We start from the raw sequence: 26145 nt of genomic DNA on the forward strand, positions 1-26145 counted from the left end.
GCGCCCCCAAACCCCCCGGCAGAGGCCCCACCCAATACCCAGGAGGGCCAAGCGCCCCAGACAGCCACACAGTGGATCAACACCCGGCTTGTCATCTTAAATTTAGACTTTGAAAAAGCATTTGATCGGGTCTCGCATCAATATCTCTTTCAGGTGTTGCAGCCATTGAATAGGGCCCGATTGTTCCTACTTGGTGAGCTTTGCTTGGTTGAGACGCTTGCTCCCCCCCCTTGCTCCTCGGCTGACCAAGTAGGAACAATCGGGCCCTATTCGATGGCTGCCTTGTCTTTTACTCTGTGCAAAAGACAAGGCAGCCACAAACACCACGGGAAAACCGTATTGAGGCTTTGTTCTGACCACTCATTCGGTGTCACGTTTCTTTCAAGCAATTCTCCCGGTTAGCCCGCACTCGGCTCGCTCCCAGAGCCGTGTTAAAGTCTACTTCGCATTCACTCTCTTTTCTCAGCAGATTAAAAGAAAGTTTCATCTTGGGCTCCCTGAAACATCCATCCTGCACCGCTGTTTGCTTTTTCACAAGAGCAGAGAAGAGTGCACCGTTCCCAGCGGCACTGCAGTACTGGTTCGATGCTTGGAGTGAACGGAGCAAGCTCCTTTTTCAACTCCTATTCCTAAACATCCATTTAATATGTAGTCCTCGTATAGAGGACATATTAGATATTAAACTGATAAGAACAGATACTACACTTGATCTTAGCCAAAAAGGCCGAGAAGCGATAACTGTCCACTGGTTCACATCCGAGTGCCCTTCCTGGCACAATGCGCACTTGTAGCGGTGTTCTTTTTATGGCCATAGGTGGCCAGAGTGTCACTTTGCACCTCCGCCCACCCGCTGCACTGAGCACTCTTCAGCCCTTTTAAATGGTATAACTTTGCACTCCCGCACGCTCCAGCGAGCACCATTCAAGCAACAACTTTGCACTCCAGCTTCGAACATTGGCACAGTCGCAACAAGTAAGGCGACTCTACTCAGAGAAGTCACTCTGCACAGTAACAAGATTTCTTTTGCACAGACAGAAAGGGCTTCACCCGCAAAGGTAAAGCCTGCCAAAAATAGAAACAACTCATTAGTGCTGCTCTCCACAGAAGTCTTTAGTAAAAGGCGAAAGACTTGTACGTTATGAAGAGAAACCAGAGTACGATTATCTGTCACTGCGGGAGCAGGGCATCAGGCTAGTTGGCATAGCCACCTTCCCCATGGTGAGCTTTGCTTAATTGAGACGCTTGCTCCCCCCCTTGCTCCTCGGCTGACCAAGTAGGAACAATCGGGCCCTATTCGATGGCTGCCTTGTCTTTTACTCTGTGCAAAAGAAAGCCGTTTTGGTGTCACGGTTGTTGTGTCTTACACACACACATTTCTAAATTGAGAAAGGATATTATTTTAGAGGAAGCACTAGAGTTTAGATCCCACATTTGTTGATAGGCATTCATTTATTTCTTCACTTCTGATGAAGTTTCAACAATAAACAACAAACTTTGTATTATGAGAAAGAACCAGACTCATTCTTCAGGAATCCGAAAACTCTATTTTACGAGTTATCCACGAATTCGGATTCTCCTATAAAACGAATTCCTTAACTCAAACCTAGTTAAGACTGCTTTGTCCTTCATATTTATTCATGTCTAATCAAGTTTCAATGATAAACAACGTTGTACTTTGTAGAATGAGAAAGAACTTCTTCAGCAATAAGCATCTCTCGACATATGACGAAGTACAGATGTTGCTATAAAATTAATTCCTTCTATCAGCCTGACTTAAAACTGTTTGCCCTCCTTATCTATCCACTTCAAATCAAGTTTCAACAATTACAAAAATGTTGTAGTTTCAGAGAGTACAACTTAATCTTCAGTAATCAGTATAAAAAAAAGAGGGTAAGAAAAGGTGCAAATGCCAACCATACATACCTAAAAGGTGGAGCGGAAGTATTCGGCTGCAAGTAGGTGTGAATGTCCGACCATAATTTGTAAAAAGTGGGTAAGAAAAGGTTCGAATGCCCGACTATATATTAACAAAAGCGGGAGGAGAGGTCTTCGGATGAGAGTAGGTGAGAATTTCTAACCATAATCTATAAAATGCGGTGAAAAAAAAGGTGTGAATGCCCCATAGAACACTAAATGTGGAGCGGAAGTGTTCGGCTGCAAGAAGGTGTGAATGTCCGACTATATTTGGTGAAAAGCAGGTGAAGCGAGGTCTGAATGCCCAACCTTACATCATCAAAAGCGAGATCAGAGGTGTTTGTCTGCAAGAAGGCCATAGTTTGCCAAAAGCGGGTAAGGTGCGAATGACCAACTAAATATCAACAAAAGTGGGGGCGGAGGTCTTTGGATGCAAGTGGGTGTGAATATCCCACCATAAAAGTATGGTGGAGAGGAAGCTGTGAAGGTGCGAATGTCAAACCATACATAATCAAAACAGGGAGCGGAGGTGTTCCACTGTAAGAAGGTGTGAATGTCCGACCATAGTTGGTAAAAAGCGGGTAAGAAAAGGTTAAAATACCCAACTGTACAGAATTAATAGCGGGAGCGGAGTTGTTCGGCTAGTAAATGGTGTGAAAGTCCAACAATGGTTTGTAAAAAGCAGTTAAGAAAAGGTTCGAATATCTAACCAAACATAATCAAAAGCAGGAGCAGAGCTGTTCGACTGCAAGTAGGTGTGAATGTCAGATCATAATTTGCAAAAAGCTGATGAGAAAGGGTGAGAATGCCCGACTATACACCATCAAATGCGGTAGCGGAGTTGTTCGGCTGTGAGTAGGTGTGAATGTCCGACCATAATTGCTGAAAAATGTGTTAGAAAAGGTAAGAATGCCGGTCCATACATCATCAAAAGCGGGAGAGGTGGTGTTCAGCTGCAAGAAGGTCTAAATGTCCATCAATAATTGTTAGAAAACATTAAAGAAAATTTTCGAAAATCAAACCGCACATGATCATAAGTGGGAGAGGAGGTGTTCAGCTGCAAGAAGGTATGAATGTCCACCCATAATAACTGAAAAATGGCTAAAAAAAGGTGCGAATGCCCAACCATACATCATCAAAAGCAGGAGTGCATGTGTTCGGCTGCAAGAAGGTCTGAATGTCCATCAATAATAGCTAGAAAACATGAAAGAAAATTTTCGAATATCAAACCGCACATGATCATAAGCGGGAGAGGAGGTGTTCAGCTGCAAGAAGGTGTTAATGTCCACCCATAATTACTGAAAAATGGGTATGAAAAGGTGCGAATGCCTAACCATACATCATCAAAAGAGGGAGCGGAGGTGTTCCGCTGTAAGACGTTGTGAATGTCCGACCATAGTTGGTAAAAAGCGGGTAAGAAAAGGTTAAAATACCCGACTGTACACATTCAAAAGAGGGAGCGGAGTTGTTCAGCTAAGAGAAGGTGTGAAAGTCCCACCATGGTTTGTAAAAAGCGGGTAAGAAAAGGTTCGTATGCCCGAATATACACCATCAAAAGCGGAAGCGGAGGTGTTCGGCTGCAAGATATTGTGAACGTCCGACCAAAGTTTGTAAAAAGTAGTTAAGAAAAGGTTAGAATATCTAACCAAACATATTCAAAAGCGGGAGCAGAGCTGTTCGACTGCAAGTAGTTGTGAATGTCAGATCATAATTTGCAAAAAGCTGATGAGAAAGGGTGAGAATGCCCGACTATACATCATCAAATGCGGTAGCTGAGTTGTTCGGCTGTGAGTAGGTGTGAATCTCCGACCATAATTGCTGAAAAATGTGTTAGAAAAGGTAAGAATGCCGGTCCATACATCATCAAAAGCGGAAGAGGTGGTGTTCAGCTGCAAGAAGGTCTAAATGTCCATCAATAATTGCTAGAAAACATGAAAGACAATTTTGGAAAATCAAACCGCACATGATCATAAGTGGGAGAGGAGGTGTTCAGCTGCAAGAAGGTATGAATGTCCACCCATAATACCTGAAAAATGGGTAAAAAACGGTGTGAATGCCCAACCATACATCATCAAAAGCAGGAGTGCATGTGTTCGGCTACAAGAAGGTGTGAACGTCCGACCAAAGTTTGTAAAAAGCAGTTAAGAAAAGGTTCGAATATCCAACCAAACATAATCAAAAGCGGTAGCAGAGCTGTTCGACTGCAAGTAGGTGTGAATGTCAGATCATAATTTGCAAAAAGCTGATGAGAAAGGGTGAGAATGCCCGACTATATACCATCAAATGCGGGAGCGGAGTTGTTCGGCTGTGAGTAGTTGTAAATCTTCGACCATAATTGCTTAAAAATGTGTTTGAAAAGGTAAGAATGCCGGTCCATATATCATCAAAAGGGAGAGAGGTGGTGTTCGGCTGCAAGTAAGTGTGAATGTCCACACACAATTCCTGAAAAATGAGTAAAAAAAGGTGCGAATGCCTAACAATACATTATCAAAAGCAGGTGTGAATGTCAGATCATAATTTGCAAAAAGCTGATGAGAAAGGGTGTGAATGCCCGACTATACACCATCAAATGCGGGAGCGGAGGTGTTCGGCTCTGAGTAGGTGTGAATGTTCAACCATAATTGCTGAAAAATGTGTTAGAAAAGGTAAGAATGCCGGACCATACATCATCAAAAGCGGGAGAGGTGGTGTTCGGCTGCAAAAAGGTGTGACTGTTCGACTAAAGTTTGTAAAAAGTGGGTAAGACAAGGTTAAAATGCCTGACAATGTATGATCAAAAGCAGGAGCGGAGGTGTTCAGCTGCAAGAAGGTCTAAATGTCCATCAATAATTGCTAGAAAACATGAAAGAAACTTTTCGAAAATCAAACCGCACATGATGATAAGTGGGATAGGAGGTGTTCAGCTGCAAGAAGGTGTGAATGTCCACCCATAATTCCTGAAAAATGGGCAAAAAAAAGGTGTGAATGCCCAACCACACATCATCAAAAGCAGGAGTGGATGTGTTCGGCTACAAGAAGGTGTGAACGTCCAACCGAAATATGTAAAAAGCAGTTAAGAAAAGGTTCGAATATCCAACCAAACATAATCAAAAGCGGGAGCAGAGCTGTTCGACTGCAAGTAGGTGTGAATGTCAGATCATAATTTGCAAAAAGCTGATGAGAAAGGGTGAGAATGCCCGACTATACACCATCAAATGCGGGAGCGGAGTTGTTCGGCTGTGAGTAGGTGTGAATCTCTGACCATAATTGCTGAAAAATGTGTTAGAAAAGGTAAGAATGCTGGTCCATACATCATCAAAAGCGAGAGAGGTTGTGTTCGGCTGCAAGTAGGTGTGAATCTCCCACCATAATTGCTGACAAATGTTTTTGAAAAGGTAAGAATGCTGGTCCATACATCATCAAAAGCGAGAGAGGTGGTGTTCGGCTGCAAGTAGGTGTGAATGTCCAGCCATAATTACTTACAAACCGGTAAGAAAAGGTAGTATTGCCAGACCATATATGATCAAAACAGGGAGCGGAGGTGGTTCAGCTGCAAGAAGGTTTGAATGTCCGACTAAAGTTCAAATATATTAACAAAAGCGGGAGGAGAGGTCTTCGGATGAGAGTGGTTGAAAATTTCCAACCATAATGTATAAAATGCGGTGAAAAAAAAGGTGTGATAGAACACTAAAAGGTGGAGCGGAAGTGTTCGGCTGCAAGAAGGTGTGAATGTCCGACTATATTTGGTGAAAAGCAGGTGAAGCAAGGTCTGAATGCCCAACCTTACATCATCAAAAGCGAGATCAGAGGTGTTTGGCTGCAAGAAGGCCATAGTTTGCCAAAAGCGGGTAAGGTGCGAATGTCCGACTAAATATCAACAAAATTTGGGGCGGAGGTCTTCGGATGCAAGTGGGTGTGAATATCCCATCATACAAGTATGGTGGAGAGGAAGCTGTGAATAGCCGACCAAAGTTTGGAAAAAGCGGGTAAGAAAAGGTTTGACTGCCCGAACATACACCATCAAAAGAGGGAGCGGAGGTGTTCCGCTGTACGAAGGTGTGAATGTCCGACCATAGTTGGTAAAAAGCGGGTAAGAAAAGGTTAAAATACCCGAATGTACACAATCAATAGCGGGAGCGGATGTGTTCGGCTACAAGAAGGTGTGAAAGTCCGACCATGGTTTGTAAAAGGCGGGTAAGAAAAGGTGCGAATGTCCGACAATTTATGATCAAAAGAGAGAGCGGAGGTTTTCGGATACAAGAAGGTTTGAATGTCCTACCATAGAAGGTTCGAATGCCCGACTATACACCATAAAAAGCGGGAGCGGAGGTGTTCCGCTGTAAGACGGTGTGAATGTCTGACCATAGTTCGTAAAAAGCGGGTAAGAAAAGGTTAAAATACCCGACTGTACACAATCAATAGCGGGAGCGGAGTTGTTCGGCTACAAGAAGGTGTTAAAGTCCGACCATGGTTTGTAAAAAGCGGGTAAGAAAAGGTTCGACTATCCAACCAAACGCAATCAAAAGCGGGAGCAGAGCTGTTCGACTGCAAGTAGGTGTGAATGTCCAGCCATAATTACTCACAAACGGGTAATAAAAGGTAGTATTGCCAGACCATACATGATCAAAACAGGGAGCGGAGGTTCAGCTGCAAGGTGTGAATGTCTGACTATAGTTTGTAAAAAGCGGGTAAGACAAGGTGCGAATGCCCGATAATGTATGATCAAAAGAGGGAGCGGAGGTGTTCGGCTGCAGGGTCTCAATGTCCAACCATAATTTGTAAAAACCGGGTAAGAAAAGGCTCGAAAACCCGACTATACATCATCAAAAGCGGGAGCGGAGGTGTTCAGCTGCAAGAAGGTGTGAATGTTCGACTAAAGTTTGTAAAAAGCTGGTAAGACAAGGAGCGATGGCCCGACATTGTATGATCAAAAGCGGGAGAGGAGGTGTTCAGCTGTGAGTAGGTGTGAATGTCCGACCATAATTGCAGAAAAATGTGTTAGAAAAGGTAAGAATACTGGACTATACATCATCAAAAGCGGGAGAGGTGGTGTTCGGCCGCAAGAAGGTGTGAAAGTCCGACAATGGTTTGTAGAAAGCGGGTAAGAAAAGGTTCGAATGCCCGAATATACATCATCAAAAGCGGAAGCGGAGGTGTTCGGATGCAAGAAGGTGTGAACGTCCGACCAAAGTTTGTAAAAAGCAGTGAAAAGCGAGAAAAAGCTTTTCGTGAGTTCTGCATGATTTGGGATCTTGCTTATTAAATGAATTAATTCACTCAAACTATGTTAAAACTGATTTGTCCTTCATATTTACCATGTCTAGAAAGATTTAAACAAAAAAAAAACGTTGTACTTTGCAGTAAAAGAAAGAGCAAATCTAAAGTTTCAGGAATCCAAGTATCAATGTCTTCCAAACAGGGAACAGTTGAGTTTCCACAGACCACTTCCTACCGTCACACCAGAAGGGGGTGAAAGGGTGCAGGAGAACATAAGGTGGTCTGAAAAGAAAACAGGGGTTAATCTAACATCAGTGGGTGGGCAATCTCTAGTAAAGAAATAATCAATGAGAGAGGCTCTGGTACCATCATGACTAAACCAGGTGAAGCCCTCCTCTCTGGGATGCATGGTTTTAAAACAGTCAGTAAGCTTAAAATCCCTGCATATGCCCTGAAGTAAAATCGAAGTCTTATCCACTTTAAAATCTACCCCTGCTCTTTTTCTATCTTTCCTGCTCAAGATACAGTTAAAATCCCCTCCTACAACTAAAGGTACTTGCCCTAGCATGTAAAGCTGTATATCTTCTAAAAGGTCATATATTTCATTTTTTCCATTGAAACCATAAATATTTAAGAGGTTAAAGTCTTGCCCCATAAAATTCAAGTGTGCTAAAAGTGCCCGTCCGTCTCTCACCACTGTGCTACCTTTCACCAGAACATGCGGATTTTTAATTAGAATGGCCACACCATCATTTTTATTTTGATTTGAGCCACTCCATATCGATAAATGGGGCCACATTTCCTCCCATTGTCTATGGTTTTTTTTAAAAAGGTAGTCCACATTCTTGTATTAAAAACACATCTGATTTTATGGAGTCTAAGAAGGATAAAATACTCTGGGCTCTTGTCTTTGATTTCACATTTCTATAAAGTAGAGTCACTATTCCCACTCTGTGTGCTCATAGTGCAGAGTGTGGAGAAAAGAAAGCCGTTTTGGTGTCACGGGTGTTGTGACTTATGGTTTTTTAAAAAAGGTAGTCCACATTCTTGTATTAAAAACACATCTGATTTTATGGAGTCTAAGAAGGACTACGCTGTTTCGCTGACTTGATTGTCACAAGAAACAAAGTGTGTTTGATAAGATCCGACCATTTTATTACGGGAGGATCAGTATGTATGGATTCTGATGTGACTGATGAACCCATTTGTATCTTAAGCATAATCTAATACGTGAGACAACGCCCTGGCACACAATCAAAAAAAAAAAAAAGAGAGAGCGGTTTTGTGTCCCCACAGTCCATACTGTAGAAAAGAGAGAAAAAAGCCTTTCTGATTTGGTGTGTGTGCTCATAGTGCAGAGTGTAGAGAAAAGAAAGCCGTTTTGGTGTCACGGGTGTTGTGACTTATGGTTTTTTAAAAAAGGTAGTCCACATTCTTGTATTAAAAACACATCTGATTTTATGGAGTCTAAAAAGGATAAAATACTCTGGGCTCTTGTCTTTGATTTCACACTTCTCACATTTAGTGTTGAGAAGGTGAGAACCATTAAAAGGATAAAGGAAAGTAGGTACTGCCAAACTTATGAGTTCTTGTGGCAAACTTGATTCAGTGTCTTGACGTGTATACGCTGTTTCGCTGACTTGATTGTCACAAGAAACAAAGTGTGTTTGATAAGATCCGACCATTTTATTACGGGAGGATCAGTATGTATGGATTCTGATGTGACTGATAAACCCATTCGTATCTTAAGCATAATCTAATACGTGAGACAACACCCTGGCACACAATAAAATAAAAAAAAGAGAGAGCGGTTTTGTGTCCCCACAGTCCATTATGTAGAAAAGAGAGAAAAATTCCTTTCTGATTTGGTGTGTGTGCTCATAGTGCAGAGTGTAGAGAAAAGAAAGCCGTTTTGGTGTCACGGATGTTGTGACTTACACACACATTTCTAAATTGAGAAAGGAAATTATTTTAGAGGAAGCACTAGAGTTTAGATCCCACATTTGTTGATAGGCATTCATTTATTTCTTCACTTCTGATGAAGTTTCAACAATAAACAACAAACTTTGTATTATGAGAAAGAACCAGACTCATTCTTCAGGAATCCGAAAATAAGCTCTATTTTACGAGTTATGCACGAATTCGGATTCTCCTATAAAACGAATTCCTTAACTCAAACCAAGTTAAGACTGCTTTGTCCTTCATATTTATTCATGTCTAATCAAGTTTCAACGATAAACAACGTTGTACTTTGTAGAATGAGAAAGAACTTCTTCAGCAATAAGCATCTCTCGACATATGACGAAGTACAGATTTTTCTATAAAATTAATTCCTTCTATCAGCCTGACTTAAAACTGTTTGTCCTCGTAATTTATCCACTTCGAATAAATTTTCAACAATTAAAAAAATGTTGTAGTTTCAGAAAGCACAACTTAATCTTCAACAATCAGTATAAAAAGAGGGTAAGAAAAGGTGCAAATGCCAACCATACATACCTAAAAGGTGGAGCGGAAGTATTCGGCTGCAAGTAGGTGTGAATGTCCGACCATAATTTGTAAAAAGTGGGTAAGAAAAGGTTCGAATGCCCGACTATATATTAACAAAAGCGGGAGGAGAGGTCTTCGGATGAGAGTGGGTGAGAATTTCCAACCATAATCTATAAAATGCGGTGAAAAAAAAAGTGTGAATGCCCCATAGAACACTAAAAGGTGGAGCGGAAGTGTTCGGCTGCAAGAAGGTGTGAATGTCTGACTATATTTGGTGAAAAGCAGGTGAAGCAAGGTCTGAATGCCCAACCTTACATCATCAAAAGGGAGATCAGAGGTGTTTGGCTGCAAGAAGGCCATAGTCTGCCAAAAGCGGGTAAGGTGTGAATGACCGACTAAATATCAACAAAATTTGGGGCGGAGGTCTTCGGATGCAAGTGGGTGTGAATATCCCACCATACAAGTATGGTGGAGAGGAAGCTGTGAATGGCCGACCATAGTAAAAGGCGGGTGAGAGAAGGTGCGAATGTCAAACCATACATAATCAAAACAGGGAGCGAAAAGGTTAAAATACCCAACTGTACACAATTAATAGCGGGAGCGGAGTTGTTCGGCTAGTAAAAGGTGTGAAAGTCCAACAATGGTTTGTAAAAAGCAGGTAAGAAAAGGTGCGAATGCCCGACAATGTATGATCAAAAGAGGGAGTGGAGGTTTTCGGCTGCAAGAAGGTCTGAATGTCCAACCATAATTTGTAAAAACCGGGGAAGAAAAGGCTCGAAAGCCCGACTATACACCATCAAAAGCGGGAGCGGAGGTGTTCAGCTGCAAGAAGGTCTGAATGTCCATCAATAATTGCTAGAAAACATGAAAGAAAATTTTCGAATATCAAACCGCACATGATCATAGGATCAGCTGCAAGAAGGTGTGAATGTCCACCCATAATTACTGAAAAATGGGTATGAAAAGGTGCGAATGCCTAACCATACATCATCAAAAGAGGGAGCAGAGGTGTTCCGCTGTAAGACGTTGTGAATGTCCGACCATAGTTGGTAAAAAGCGGGTAAGAAAAGGTTAAAATACCTGACTGTACACAATCAAAAGTGGGATAGGAGGTGTTCAGCTGCAAGAAGGTATGAATGTCCACCCATAATACCTGAAAAATGGGTAAAAAAAGGTGCGAATGCCCAACCATACATCATCAAAAGCAGGAGTGCATGTGTTCGGCTACAAGAAGGTGTGAACGTCCGACCAAAGTTTGTAAAAAGCAGTTAAGAAAAGGTTCGAATATCCGTCCAAACATAATCAAAAGCGGGACCAGAGCTGTTAGACTGCAAGTAGGTGTGAATGTCAATTCATAATTTGCAAAAAGCTGATGAAAAAGGGTGAGAATGCCCGACTATACACCATCAAATGCGGGAGCGGAGTTGTTCGGCTGTGAGTAGGTGTGAATCTCCCACCATAATTGCTGACAAATGTTTTTGAAAAGGTAAGAATGCTGGTCCATACATCATCAAAAGCGAGAGAGGTGGTGTTCGGCTGCAAGTAGGTGTGAATGTCCAGCCATAATTACTCACAAACGGGTAAGAAAAGGTAGTATTGCCAGACCATACATGATCAAAACAGGGAGCGGAGGTGGTTCAGCTGCAAGAAGGTGTGAATGTCTGACTAAAGTTCAAATATATTAACAAAAGCGGGAGGAGAGGTCTTCGGATGAGAGTGGTTGAGAATTTCCAACCATAATCTATAAAATGCGGTGAAAAAAAAGGTGTGATAGAACACTAAAAGGTGGAGCGGAAGTGTTCGGCTGCAAGAAGGTGTGAATGTCCGACTATATTTGGTGAAAAGCAGGTGAAGCAAGGTCTGAATGCCCAACCTTACATCATCAAAAGCGAGATCAGAGGTGTTTGGCTGCAAGAAGGCCATAGTTTGCCAAAGGTGCCAATGTCCGACTAAATATCAACAAAATTTGGGGCGGAGGTCTTCGGATGCAAGTGGGTGTGAATATCCCACCATACAAGTATGGTGGAGAGGAAGATGTGAATAGCCGACCATAGTTTGCAAAAAGCGTGTGAGAAAAGGTGAGAATGCCCAACCATACATCATCAAAAGCAGGAGTGGATGTGTTCGGCTACAAGAAGGTTTGAATGTCCGAGCATAGTTTGTAAAAAGCGGGTAAGAAAAGGTTTGAATGCCCGACTGTACACAATCAATAGCGGGAGCGGATGTGTTTGGCTACAAGAAGGTGTGAATGTCCGACCATAGTTGGTAAAAAGCGGGTAAGAAAAGGTTCGAATGCCCGAATATATACCATAAAAAGCGGAAGCGGAGGTGTTCGCTGCAAGAAGGTGTGAACGTCCGACAAAGTTTGTAAAAAGCAGTTAAGAAAAGGTTCGAATATCCAACCAAACATAATCAAAAGCGGGAGCAGAGCTGTTCGACTGCAAAAAGGTGTGAATGTCCAGCCATAATTACTCACAAACGGGTAAGAAAAGGTAGTATTGCCAGACCATACATGATCAAAAGAGAGAGCGGAGGTGTTCGGCTGCAAGGTCTGAATGTCCAACCATAATTTGGAAAAAACGGATAAGAAAAGGCTCGAAAGCCTGACTATACATCATCAAAAGCGGGAGCAGAGGTGTTCAGCTGCAAGAAGGTGTGAATGTCCTCCCATAATTCCTGAAAAATGGGCAAAAAAAAGGTGTGAATGCCCAACCATACATCATCAAAAGCAGGAGTGGATGTGTTCAGCTACAAGAAGGTGTGAACGTCCAACCAAAATATGTAAAAAGCAGTTAAGAAAAGGTTTGATTATTGCTTTGCTCAAACCAAGTTAAAACTGCTTTGTCCTTCCATATTTATCAATGTCTAGATCGACTTCAACAAAGAAAAACATTGGACTTTGCAGTAGAAGAAGTTGAAATCCATCTACACATTGATAAATATGAAGGACAAAGCAGTTCCCACTTGCCCATAAGAAAATAAGTTTATTCTTGGATTCCTGATACTTCAGTGTTGCTCTTTCTTCTACTGCAAAATACAATGTTGTTCTTTGTGGAAGTCGATCTAGACATTGATAAATATGAAGGAAGTGAAAGAATTCATTTTATACATAAAATCCCAAATCATGCAGAACGTATGAAAATAAGCTTATTCTCGGATTCCTGATCCTTCAGTGTTGCTCTTTCTTACATTGCAAAGTACAATGTGGTTTTTTGTTTTGTTTAAATCTATCTCGACATTGATAAATATGGAAGGACAAAGCAGTTTTCACTCGGTTTGAGTGAAGGAATTCATTTTATACATAAAATCCCAAATCATGCAGAACGTATGAAAATAAGCTTATTCTCGGATTCCTGATCCTTCAGTGTTGCTCTTTCTTCTACTGCAAAATACAATGTTGCTCTTTGTTGAAGTCAATCTAGACATTGATATATATGAATGAAAAAGCAGTTTTAACTTGGTTTGAGTGAATAAATTCATTTTATACATAAAATCCGAAATCGTGCAGAACTCATGAAAATAAGCTTATTCTCGGATTCCTAAAACTTTTGATTTGCTCTTTCTTTTACTGCAAAGTACAACGTTGGTTTTTTTTGTTTAAATCTATCGAGACATTGATAAATATGAAGGTAAAAGCCGTTTTAACATAGTTTGAGTGAAGGAATTATTTTTATAGATCCCAAATCATGCAGAACTCCTCAAAAGGGGCGTATGGCTTAATCACAAGTGTGGTTCTTTCTCATTCAGGGTAATATGAGGATGTTTATCCTTGAAATATATGTAGAAATAGGTACATATGAAGGACAAAGCCGTTTTAACTTGGTTTGAGTAAAGGAATTCATTTTATACATAAAATCCCAAATCATGCAGAACGTATGAAAAGAAGCTTATTCTCGGATTCCTGATCCTTCAGTGTTTTTCTTTCTTCTACTGCAAAATCCAATGTTGGTCTTTGTTGAAATCGATCTAGACATTGATAAATATGAATGAAAAAGCAGTTTTCACTTGGTTTGAGTGAAGGAATTCATTTTATACATAAAATCCCAAATCATGCAGAATGTATGAAAATAAGCTTATTCTTGGATTCCTGATCCTTCAGTGTTGCTCTTTCTTCTACTGCAAAATACAATGTTGTTCTTTGCTGAAGTCGATCTAGACATTGATAAATATTAAGGAAAAAGCAGTTTTAACTTGGTTTGAGTAAATGAATTCATTTTACACATAAAATCCGAAATCGTGCAGAACTCATGAAAGCAAGCTTATACTCGCATTCCTGAAACTTTAGATTTGCTCTTTCTTTTACTGCAATGTACAACGTTGTCTTTTGGTGAAATCTATCTTGACATTGATAAATACCAGCCCAACATCTGTGCCGCCGCTTTTGATCATTTATGGTTGGGCATTCTTACCTTTTCTTACCCGCTTTTTACAAATTATGATCTGACATTCACACCTTCTTGCAGCCGAACACCTCCACTCCCAGTTTTGATGGTGTATAGTCGGCCTTTCGAGCCTTCTTTTCCCCGGTTTTTAAAAATTATGGTTGGACATTCAGAACTTCTTGCAGCCGAACACATCCACTCCTGCTTTTGATGATGTATGATTGGGCATTCACACCCTTTTTTTTTACCCATTTTTCAGGAATAATGGGTGGACATTCAGACCTTCTTGCAGCCGAAAACCTCCGCTCCCTCTTTTGATCATACATTGTCGAGCATTCGCACCTTGTCTTACCCGCTTTTTATAAACTTTAGTCGGACATTCACACCTTCTTGCAGCTGAACCACCTCCGCTCCCTGGTTTGATCATGTATGGACCAGCATTCTTACCTTTTCTAACACATTTTTCAGCAATTATGGCTGGAGATTCACACCTACTCACAGCCGAACAGCTCCGCTCCCGTATTTGATGGTGTATAGTTGGGCATTCTGACCCTTTATCATCACCTTTTTTACAAATTATGATCTGACATTCACACCTACTTGCAGTCAAACAGCTCTGCTCCCGCTTTTGATTATGTTTGGTTGGATATTCGAACCTTTTCTTAACTGCTTTTTCAAAACTTTTGTCAGACATTCACACCTTGCAGCAGAACCACCTCCGCTCCCTGTTTTGATCATGTATGGTCTGGCAATACTACCTTTTCTTACCCGTTTTTGAGTAATTATGGCTGGACATTCACACCTACTTGCAGTCGAACAGCTCTACTCCCGCTTTTGATTATGTTTGGTTGGATATTCAAACCTTTTCTTAACTGCTTTTTACAAACTTTGGACGGACGTTAACGTCTTCTTGAAGCCGAACACCTCCACTTCCGCTTTTGATGTTGTATATTTGGGCATACGAGCATTTTCTTACCCGCTTTTTACAAACCATGGTCGGACTTTCACACCTTCTTGTAGCTGAACAACTCCGCTCCCTCTTTTTATTGTCTACAGTTGGGAATTTTAACCTTTTCATACCCGCTTTTTACCAACTATGGTCGGACATTCACACCTTCTTACAGCGGAACACCTCCGCTCCCTCTTTTGATGGTGTATGTTCGAGCATTCGAACCTTTTCTTACCCGCCTTTTACAAACTATGGTCAGACATTCAAACCTTCTTGTAGCCGAACACATCCACTCCTGCTTTGGATGATGTGTGGTTGGGCATTCGCACCTTTTCTTACCCATTTTTTACAAACTATGGGTGGAAATTTACACCTTCTTGCAGCTGAACACCTCCTCTCCCGCTTATGATCATGTGTGGTTTGATATTCGAAAATTTTCTTTCATGTTGTCTAGCAATAATTGATGGACATTCACACCTTCTTGAAGCTGAAGACCTCCGCTCCCGCTTTTGATGGTGTATAGTTGGGCTTTCGAGCCTTTTCTTCCCTGGTTTTTACAAATTATTGTTGAACATTCAGACCTTCTTGCAGCCGAAATCCTCCGCTCCCTCTTTTGATCATACATTGTCGGGTATTCGCACCTTTTTTTACCCGCTTTTTACAAACCATGGTCGGACTTTCACACCTTTTCGTAGCCGAACATCTCCGCTCCCGCTATTGATTGTGTACAGTCGGGTATTTTCACCTTTTCTTACCCGCTTTTTACTAACTATGGTCGGACATTCACACCTTCTTACAGTGGAACACCTCCGCTCCCTCTTTTGATGGTGTATGTTCGGGCATTCGAAACTTTTCTTACCCGCTTTTTACAAGCTATGGTCGGACATTAAAACCTTCTTGTAGCCGAACACATCCACTCCTGCTTTTGATGATGTATGGTTGGGCATTCGTACCTTTTCTTACCCATTTTGCAGTAATTATGGGTGGACATTCACACCTTCTTGCATTTGAACACCTCCTCTCCCGCTTATGATCATGTGCGGTTTGATATTCGAAAATTCTCTTCCATGTTTTCTAGCAATTTTTGATGGACATTCAGACCTTCTTGCAGCTGAACACCTCCGCTCCAGCTGTTGATGGTGTATAGTTGGGATTTCGAGCCTTTTCTTCCCCGATTTTTACAAATTATAGATGGACATTCAGACCTTCTTTCAGCCGAAAACCTCCGCTCCCTCTTTTGATCATACATTGTCGGGCATTCGCACCTTTTCTTACCCGCTTTTTACAAACCATGGTCGGACTTTCACACCTTTTAGTAGCGGAACAACTCTGCTCCCGCTACTGATTGTGTACAGTCGGGTATTTTAACCTTTTCTTACCTGCTTTTTACCAACTATGGTCGGACATTCACACCTTCTTACAGCGGAACACCTCCGCTCCCTCCTTTGATGGTGTATGTTCGGGCATTCGAACCTTTTCTTACACGCTTTTTACAAACTATGGTCAGACATTCAACCTTCTTGTAGCCGAACACATCCACTCCTAATTTTGATCATGTATTGTTGGGCATTCAAACCTACTTGTTGCCCGCTTTTCATTAACTATGGGTGGACATACACACCTTGTCGCAGCCAAACACCTCCGCTCCCTGTTTTGATCATGTATGGTTGGACATTCGCACCTTTTCTCACCCACTTTTTACGATGGTCGGCCATTCACAGCTTCCTCTCCAGCATACTTGTATGGTGGGATATTCATACCCACTTGCATCCGAAGACCTCCGCCCCCACTTTTGTTGATATTTAGTCGGTCATTCGCAGCTTACCCACTTTTGGCAAACTATGGCCTTCTTGCAGCCAAACACCTCTGATCTCCCTTTTTGTGATGTAAGTTTGGGCATTCAGACCTTGCTTCACCTGCTTTTCACCAAATATAGTCGGACATTCACACCTTTTTTTCACCGCATTTTATAGATTATGGTTGGAAATTCTCACCCACTCTTATCCGAAGACCTCTCCTGATTTGGTTAATATATAGTCGGGCATTCGAACCTTTTCTTACCCGCTTTTTACAAATTATGGTCGAACATTCACACCTACTTGCAGCCGAATACTTCCGCTCCACCTTTTAGTGATGTATGGTTGGCATTTGCACCTTTTCTTACCCTCTTTTTATACTGATTGCTGAAGATTAAGTTGATCTTTCTCAAACTACAAATTTTTTTTAATTGTTGATACTTGATTTGAAGTGGATAAATAAGGAGGACAAACAGTTTTAAGTCAGGCTGATAGAAGAAATTAATTTTATAGCAAAATCTGTATTTCGTCATATGTCGAGAGATGCTTATTGCTGAAGAAGTTCTTTCTCATTCTACAAAGTACAACGTTGTTTATCGTTGAAACTTGATTAGACATGAATAAATATGAAGGACAAAGCAGTCTTAACTTGGTTTGAGTTAAGGAATTCGTTTTATAGGAGAATCCGAATTCGTGCATAACTCGTAAAATAGAGCTTATTTTCGGATTCCTGAAGAATGAGTCTGGTTCTTTCTCATAATACAAAGTTTGTTGTTTATTGTTGAAACTTCATCAGAAGTGAAGAAATAAATGAATGCCTATCAACAAATGTGGGATCTAAACTCTACTGCTTCCTCTAAAAGAATTTCCTTTCTCAATTCAGAAATGTGTGTGTGTAAGTCACAACACCCATGACACCAAAACGGCTTTATTTTCTCTCTTTTCTCTACACTCTGCACTGTGAGCACACACACCAAATCAGAAAGGATTTTTTCTACATTATGGACTGTGGGGACACAAAACCGCTCTCTCTCTTTTTTTTTTTGATTGTGTGCCAGGGCGTTGTCTCACGTATTAGATTATGCTTAAGATACGAATGGGTTTATCAGTCACATCAGAATCCATACATACTGATCCTCCCGTAATAAAATGGTCGGATCTTATCAAACACACTTTGTTTCTTGTGACAATCAAGTCAGCGAAACAGCGTATACACGTCAAGACACTGAATCAAGTTTGCCACAAGAACTCATAAGTTTGGCAGTATTGCTCTGCCGTCAGCAATCATACACCCATTTTATTTTCGTGAGACATGTGCAGGCACCTGTTCATCTACTGTTCTATCACTATGAATTAGTTTATCTATTATCAATAAGGATACTTCTACAACTACTATCAAAGTATGTCCAGACTTCTTATGTTGTCAGTTTCTATATATGAATAAGTGGGTAGCTACTGACAAGCATTAAGCATGTCGCAGAGCCCAAACATATAAAATTTCAGGACACACCACACAGTTAACAACCACAGTGAAGTGTCAAAGCCCAAACATGTAACATTCAACAGGACACTTACACAACACATTCAAATCAAACAGTCAGACAACATACAAGAACATATACCCCAGCCGGCATTGCTCCCTGCCTATTTTCCTACAGCTCACTATGTGTGCGCACACCTTTATTCACAAACTCTTCAACTTATACTCTTTTACCAAAGCTGCTACAGCTCGATTGGCCGAATACTCTTAGATCCTATTTCGGTGAATTTGACATCTGCCTTACATGTAACAGATTAGCGGTTTAGCAGTTTTAATTTAGTTTGAGTGAAGGAATTAATTTTATAGCAAAATCCGAAATCGTGACGAACTCATGAAAGAAAGCTTATTCTCGGATTCCTGAAACTTTAGATTTGCTCTTTCTTTTACTGCAAACTACAACGTTGTTTTTTTAGTTTAAATCTTTCTAGACATGGTAAATATGAAGTACAAAGCAGTTTTAACATAGTTTGAGTGAAGGAATTCATTTTATAGATACAATCCCAAGAGTCTGCTGAGAAAAGAGAGTGAAAGCGAAGTAGACTTTAACACGGCTCTGGGAGCGAGCCGAGTGTGGGCTAACCGGGAGAATTGCTTGAAAGAAGCGCGACACCGAATGAGCGGTCAGAACAAAGCCTCAATACGGTGTTCCCGTGGTGTTTTTGTTGCTGCCTTGTCTTTTGCACAGAGTAAAAGACAAGGCAGCCATCGAATAGGGCCCGATTGTTCCTACTTGGTCAGCCGAGGAGCAAGGGGGGGGAGCAAGCGTCTCAACCAAGCAAAGCTCACCATGGGGAAGGTGGCTATGCCAACTAGCCTGATGCCCTGCTTCCGCAGTGACGGATAATCGTACTCTGGTTTTCTTTATAACATTACAAGTCTTTCGCCTTTTACTAAAGACTTCCGTGGAGAGCAGCACTAATGAGTTGTTTCTATTTTTGGCAGGCTTTACCTTTGCGGGTGAAGCCCTTTCTGTCTGTGCAAAAGAAATCTTGTTACTGTGCAGAGTGACTTCTCTGAGTAGAGTCGCCTTACTTGTTGCGACTGTGCCGATGTTCGAAGCTGGAGTGCAAAGTTGTTGCTTTAATGGTGCTTGCTGGAGCATGCGGGAGTGCAAAGTTATACCATTTAAAAGGGCTGAAGAGTGCTCAGTGCAGCGGGTGGGCGGAGGTGCAACGTGAAACTCTGGCCACCTATGGCCATAAAAAGAACACTGCTACAAGTGCGCATTGTGCCAGCAAGGGCCCTCGGACCTGAAACAGTGGACAGTTATCGCTTCTCGGCCTTTTGGCTAAGATCAAGTGTAGTATCTGTTCCTATCAGTTTAATATGTCCTCTATACGAGGACTACATATTAAATGGATTTTTAAGAAGAGGAGTTGAAAAAGAAGCTTGCTCCGTTCACTCCAAGCATCGACCCAGTACTGCAGCGCCGCTGGGAATGGTGCGCTCTCCTCTGCTCTTGTGAAAAAGCAAACAGCGGTGCAGGATGGAAGTTTCAGGGAGCCCAAGATGAAACTTTCTTTTAATCTGCTGAGAAAAGAGAGTGAATGCGAAGTAGACTTTAACACGGCTCTGGGAGCGAGCCGAGTGCGGGCTAACCGGGAGAATTGCTTGAAAGAAACGCAACACCGAATGAGTGGTCAGAACAAAGCCTCAATACGGTGTTCCCGTGGTGTTTGTGGCTGCCTTGTCTTTTGCACAGAGTAAAAGACAAGGCAGCCATCGAATAGGGCCCGATTGTTCCTACTTGGTCAGCCGAGGAGCAAGGGGGGGGAGCAAGCGTCTCAACCAAGCAAAGCTCACCAAGTAGGAACAATCGGCCCCTATTCGATGGCTGCAACACCTGAAAGAGATATTGATGCGAGACCCGATCAAATGCTTTTTCAAAGTCTAAATTTAAGATGACAAGCCGGGTGTTTCTGTCTCTAGCGTAATCAATGATGTCTCGAATCAGTACGAGGCTGTCGGTGAGTTGTCTCCCTGAGATGGCACAAGCCTGGTCTGGGTGAATTACCTCCTCTAAAACAGAGGACATCCGTGTCGCTAAAACCTTGCTAAAAAGTTTACAGTCAAAGTTTAAAAGTGTGATGGGCCTCCAATTCTTTAGGTCAGTCTTATCATTTTTTTTATAAAGTAGAGTCACTATTCCCACTCTAAAACTGTCAGGCAGTCGGTCGAGGTTTTCAAAATCTTTAAAAGCATCTAAAATGTCTGATGATAAAAGGTCCCAATAGGTCAGATATAATTCTGCAGGAAGCCCGTCTAAACCCGGAGCTCGACTTCTCTTAAAACCTGTTAGGCATTTTTTTTAACTCTAAAGCAGTAAAATCCTGTGTCAAGTGTGCATTCTCTTTTACGGTTTTGTCAACGAATTTTAAAATTTCTGCCGATGTTTCCAAGTGCACTGGTTTCTCTTTGTACATGTTACTATAAAAGGTATGTACAGTTTCAATTATCTCTTGTGTGGATTTTGTTAAAAACCCATCTTCTCTTTTTAGATTTTGAATACACTCCTTTTTATTTATAACTTTCTTAAAAAAGTACCGTGTGCATTTTTCACCTTCCTCAATTTCCTGCTCCCTGCTTCTTACAAAAATTCCTTTACTCTTTATTTCTGCTAAAACTGACATTTCCTTTTTGACATTTTTGATTTCTTCTTTAAAGTCTATGCCACACTGATTTAGATTAAAGTAGCGCTGTAAGCGTTTCTGTAGTGCCATCATACATCTATTCTCTTTCCTTTTTTTACGTTTACCTTGCTGTTTAAAAAAAGTCTGGGTCGTTTCCTTCACCATTTCCCACCACTTCCTACCGTCACACCAGAAGGGGGTGAAAGGGTGCAGGAGAGCATAAGGTGGTCTGAAAAGAAAACAGGGGTTAATCTAACATCAGTGGGTGAGCAATCTCTAGTAAAGAAATAATCAATGCGAGAGGCTCTGGTGCCATCATGACTAAACCAGGTGAAGCCCTCCTCTCTGGGATGCATGGTTTTAAAACAGTCAGTAAGCTTAAAATCCCTGCATATGCCCTGAAGTAAAATCGAAGTCTTATCCACTTTAAAATCTACCCCTGCTCTTTTTCTATCTTTCCTGCTCAAGATACAGTTAAAATCCCCTCCTACAACTAAAGGTACTTGCCCTAGCATGTAAAGCTGTATATCTGCTAAAAGTCATACCTTTCATTTTTTCCATTGAAACCATAAATATTTAAGAGGTTAAGGTCTTGCCCCATAAAATTCAAGTGTGCTAAAAGTGCCCGTCCGTCTCTCACCACTGTGCTACCTTTCACCAGAACATGCAGATTTTTAATTAGAATGGCCACACCATCATTTTTATTTTAATTTGAGCCACTCCACATCAATAAATGGGGCCACATTTCCTCCCATTGTCTATGGTTTTTTAAAAAAGGTAGTCCACATTCTTGTATTAAAAACACATCTGATTTTATGGAGTCTAAGAAGGATAAAATACTCTGGGCTCTTGTCTTTGATTTCACACTTCTATAAAGTAGAGTCACTATTCCCACTCTGTGTGCTCATAGTGCAGAGTGTAGAGAAAAGAAAGCCGTTTTGTTGTAACGGGTGTTGTGACTTTATGGTTTTTTAAAAAAGGTAGTCCATATTCTTGTATTAAAAACACATCTGATTTTATGGAGTCTAAGAAGGACTACGCTGTTTCGCTGACTTGATTGTCACAAGAAACAAAGTGTGTTTGATAAGATCCGACCATTTTATTACGGGAGGATCAATATGTATGGATTCTGATGTGACTGATAAACCCATTCGTATCTAAAGCATAATCTAATACGTGAGACAACGCCCTGGCACACAATCAAATAAAAAAAATAGAGAGCGGTTTTGTGTCCCCACAGTCCATTATGTAGAAAAGAGAGAAAAAAGCCTTTCTGATTTGGTGTGTGTGCTCATAGTGCAGAGTGTAGAGAAAAGAAAGCCGTTTTGGTGTCACGGGTGTTGTTACTTACACACACACATTTCTAAATTGAGAAAGGAAATTATTTTAGAGGAAGCACTAGAGTTTAGATCCCACATTTGTTGATAGGCATTCATTTATTTCTTCACTTCTGATGAAGTTTCAACAATAAACAACAAATTTTTTATTATGAGAAAGAACCAGTCTCATTCTTCAGGAATCCAAAAATAAGCTCTATTTTACGAGTTATGCACGAATTCGGATTCTCCTATAAAACGAATTCCTTAACTCAAACCAAGTTAAGACTGCTTTGTCCTTCATATTTATTCATGTCTAATCAAGTTTCAACGATAAACAACATTGTACTTTGTAGAATGAGAAAGAACTTCTTCAGCAATAAGCATCTCTCGACATATGACGAAGTACAGATTTTTCTATAAAATTAATTCCTTCTATCAGCCTGACTTAAAACTGTTTGTCCTCGTAATTTATCCACTTCAAATAAATTTTCAACAATTAAAAAAATGTTGTAGTTTCAGAAAGCACAACTTAATCTTCAGCAATCAGTATAAAAAGAGGGTAAGAAAAGGTGCAAATGCCAACCATACATACCTAAAAGGTGGAGCGGAAGTATTCGGCTGCAAGTAGGTGTGAATGTCCGACCATAATTTGTAAAAAGTGGGTAAGAAAAGGTTCGAATGCCCGACTATATATTAACAAAAGCGGGAGGAGAGGTCTTCGGATGAGAGTGGGTGAGAATTTCCAACCATAATCTATAAAATGCGGTGAAAAAAAAAGTGTGAATGCCCCATAGAACACTAAAAGGTGGAGCGGAAGTGTTCGGCTGCAAGAAGGTGTGAATGTCTGACTATATTTGGTGAAAAGCAGGTGAAGCAAGGTCTGAATGCCCAACCTTACATCATCAAAAGGGAGATCAGAGGTGTTTGGCTGCAAGAAGGCCATAGTCTGCCAAAAGCGGGTAAGGTGCGAATGACCGACTAAATATCAACAAAAGTTGGAGGTCTTCGGATGCAAGTGGGTGTGAATATCCCACCATACAAGTATGGTGGAGAGGAAGCTGTGAATGGCCGACCATAGTAAAAGGCGGGTGAGAGAAGGTGCGAATGTCAAACCATACATAATCAAAACAGGGAGCGGAGGTGTTCCGCTGTAAGAAGGTGTGAATGTCCGACCATAGTTGGTAAAAAGCGGGTAAGAAAAGGTTAAAATACCCGACTGTACACAATCAATAGCGGGAGCGTAGTTGTTCGGCTACTAAAAGGTGTGAAAGTCCGACCATGGTTTGTAAAAAGCGGGTAAGAAAAGGTTCGAATGCCCGACAATGTATGATCAAAAGAGGGAGTGGAGGTTTTCGGCTGCAAGAAGGTCTGAATGTCCAACCATAATTTGTAAAAACAGGGGAAGAAAAGGCTCGAAAGCCCGACTATACACCATCAAAAGCGGGAGCGGAGGTGTTCAGCTGCAAGACGGTCTGAATGTCCATCAATAATTGCTAGAAAACATGAAAGAAAATTTTCGAATATCAAACTGCACATCATCAAAAGAGGGAGCGGAGGTGTTCCGCTGTAAGACGGTGTGATTGTCCGACCATAGATGGTAAAAAGCGGGTAAGAAAAGGTTAAATTACCCGACTGTACACAATCAATAGCGGGAGCCAAGTTGTTCGGCTACAAGAAGGTGTGAAAGTCCGACCATGGTGTGTAAAAAGCGGGTAAGAAAAGGTTCGAATGCCCGAATATATACCATAAAAAGCGGAAGCAGAGCTGTTCGACTGCAAGTAGTTGTGAATGTCCAGCCATAATTACTCACAAACGGGTAAGAAAAGGTAGTATTGCCAGACCATACATGATCAAAACAGGGAGCGGAGGTGGTTCAGCTGCAAGTTGTGAATGTGTGACTATAGTTTGTAAAAAGCGGGTAAGACAAGGTGCGAATGCCCGACAATGTATGATCAAAAGAGGGAGCGGAGGTGTTCGGCTGCAAGGTCTGAATGTCCAACCATAATTTGTAAAAACCGGGTAAGAAAAGGCTCGAAAGCCCGACTATACACCATCAAAAGCGGGAGCGGAGGTGTTCAGCTGCAAGAAGGTGTGAATGTTCGACTAAAGTTTGTAAAAAGCATGTAAGAGAAGGCGCGATGGCCCGACAATGTATGATCAAAAGCTGCAGAGGTGGTGTTCGGATGCAAGAAGGTGTGAACGTCCGAGCAAAGTTTGTAAAACGCAGTGAAAAGCGAAAAAAAGCTTTTTGTGAGTTCTGCATGATTTGGGATTTTGGTTATAAAATGCATTCCTTCACTCAAACTATGTTAAAACTGATTTGTCCTTCATATTTACCATGTCTAGAAAGATTTAAACAAAAAAAAACAATGTTGTACTTTGCAGTAAAAGAAAGAGCAAATCTAAAGTTTCAGGAATCCGAGTATAAGCTTGCTTTCATGAGTTCTGCACGATTTCGGATTTTGCTATAAAATTAATTGCTTTGCTCAAACCAAGTTAAAACTGCTTTGTCCTTCCATATTTATGAATGTCTAGATCGATTTCAACAAAGAAAAACATTGGACTTTGCAGTAGAAGAAGTTGAAATCCATCTACACATTGATAAATATGAAGGACAAAGCAGTTCCCACTTGCCCATAAGAAAATTATTCTCTTATTATTCGCTTATTCTCGGATTCCTGATCCTTCAAGTGTTGCTCTTTCTTCTACTGCAAAATACAATGTTGTTCTTTGTGGAAGTCGATCTAGACATTGATAAATATGAAGGACAAAGCAGTTTATACTTGTTTTAGTGAAGGAATTCATTTTATACATAAAATCCCAAATCATGCAGAACGTATGAAAAGAAGCTTATTCTCGGATTCCTGATCCTTCAGTGTTGCTCTTTCTTCTACTGCAAAATCCAATTTTGTTCTTTGTTGAAATCGATCTAGACATTGATAAATATGAAGTTAAAAGCAGTTTTCACTTGGTTTGAGTTAAGGAATTCATTTTATACATAAAATCCCAAATCATGCAGAACGTATGAAAATAAGCTTATTCTCGGATTCCTGATCCTTCAGTGTTGCTCTTTCTTCTACTGCAAAATCCAATGTTGGTCTTTGTTGAAGTCGATCTAGACATTGATACATATGAAGGACAAAGCAGTTTTAACTTGGTTTGAGTGAATGAATTAATTTTATACATAAAATCCCAAATCATGCAGAACGTATGAAAATAAGCTTATTCTCGGATTCCTGATCTTTCAGTGTTGCTCTTTCTTCTACTGCAAAATACAATGTTGTTCTTTGTGGAAGTCGATCTAGATATTGATAAATATGAAGGACAAAGCAGTTTATACTTGGTTTGAGTGAAGGAATTCATTTTATAGCAAAATCCCAAATCATGCAGAACGTATGAAAATAAGCTTATTCTCGGATTCCTGATCCATCAGTGTTGCTCTTTCTTATATTGCAAAGTACAATGTGGTTTTTTGTTTTGTTTAAATCTATCTCGAGATTGATAAATATGGAAGGACAAAGCAGTTTTCACTTGGTTTGAGTGAAGGAATTCATTTTATACATAAAATCCCAAATCATGCAGAACGTATGAAAAGAAGCTTATTCTCGGATTCCTGATCCTTCAGTGTTGCTCTTTCTTCTACTGCAAAATACAATGTTGTTCTTTGTTGAAGTCGATCTAGACATTGATAAATATGAAGGAAAAAGCAGTTTTAACTTGGTTTGAGTGAATGAATTAATTTTATACATAAAATCCGAAATCGTGCAGAACTCATGAAAATAAGCTTATTCTCGGATTCCTAAAACTTTTGATTTGCTCTTTCTTTTACTGCAAAGCACAACGTTGTTTTTTTGTTTAAATCTATCGAGACATTGATAAATATGAAGGTAAAAGCCGTTGTAACATAGTTTGAGTGAAGGAATTAATTTTAT

At 40.8% G+C, this 26145-nt stretch overlaps 4 non-coding genes across 4 annotated transcripts; 2 read left to right on the forward strand and 2 right to left on the reverse strand.

Moving 5' to 3' along the window:
• Positions 1-544: 544 nt before the first annotated feature.
• LOC140310664 (U2 spliceosomal RNA) lies at positions 545-736 on the reverse strand. The gene has a single exon (XR_011916713.1). It is a non-coding gene; the product is annotated as a U2 spliceosomal RNA (small nuclear RNA).
• A 308-nt stretch (positions 737-1044) lies between these two features.
• LOC140310502 (U5 spliceosomal RNA) lies at positions 1045-1158 on the reverse strand. The gene has a single exon (XR_011916564.1). It is a non-coding gene; the product is annotated as a U5 spliceosomal RNA (small nuclear RNA).
• A 17952-nt stretch (positions 1159-19110) lies between these two features.
• On the forward strand, positions 19111-19224 carry LOC140310844 (U5 spliceosomal RNA). Its single transcript, XR_011916877.1, has one exon. It is a non-coding gene; the product is annotated as a U5 spliceosomal RNA (small nuclear RNA).
• Positions 19225-19532: 308 nt separating this feature from the next.
• On the forward strand, positions 19533-19716 carry LOC140310476 (U2 spliceosomal RNA). Its single transcript, XR_011916542.1, has one exon. It is a non-coding gene; the product is annotated as a U2 spliceosomal RNA (small nuclear RNA).
• The last annotated feature ends 6429 nt before the right edge of the window (positions 19717-26145 follow it).

This window comes from Leuresthes tenuis, unplaced genomic scaffold, assembly GCF_036924035.1.
Source record: "Leuresthes tenuis unplaced genomic scaffold, fLeuTen1.0.hap1 SCAF_6, whole genome shotgun sequence".
NCBI classification, from domain to species: domain Eukaryota; kingdom Metazoa; phylum Chordata; class Actinopteri; order Atheriniformes; family Atherinopsidae; genus Leuresthes; species Leuresthes tenuis.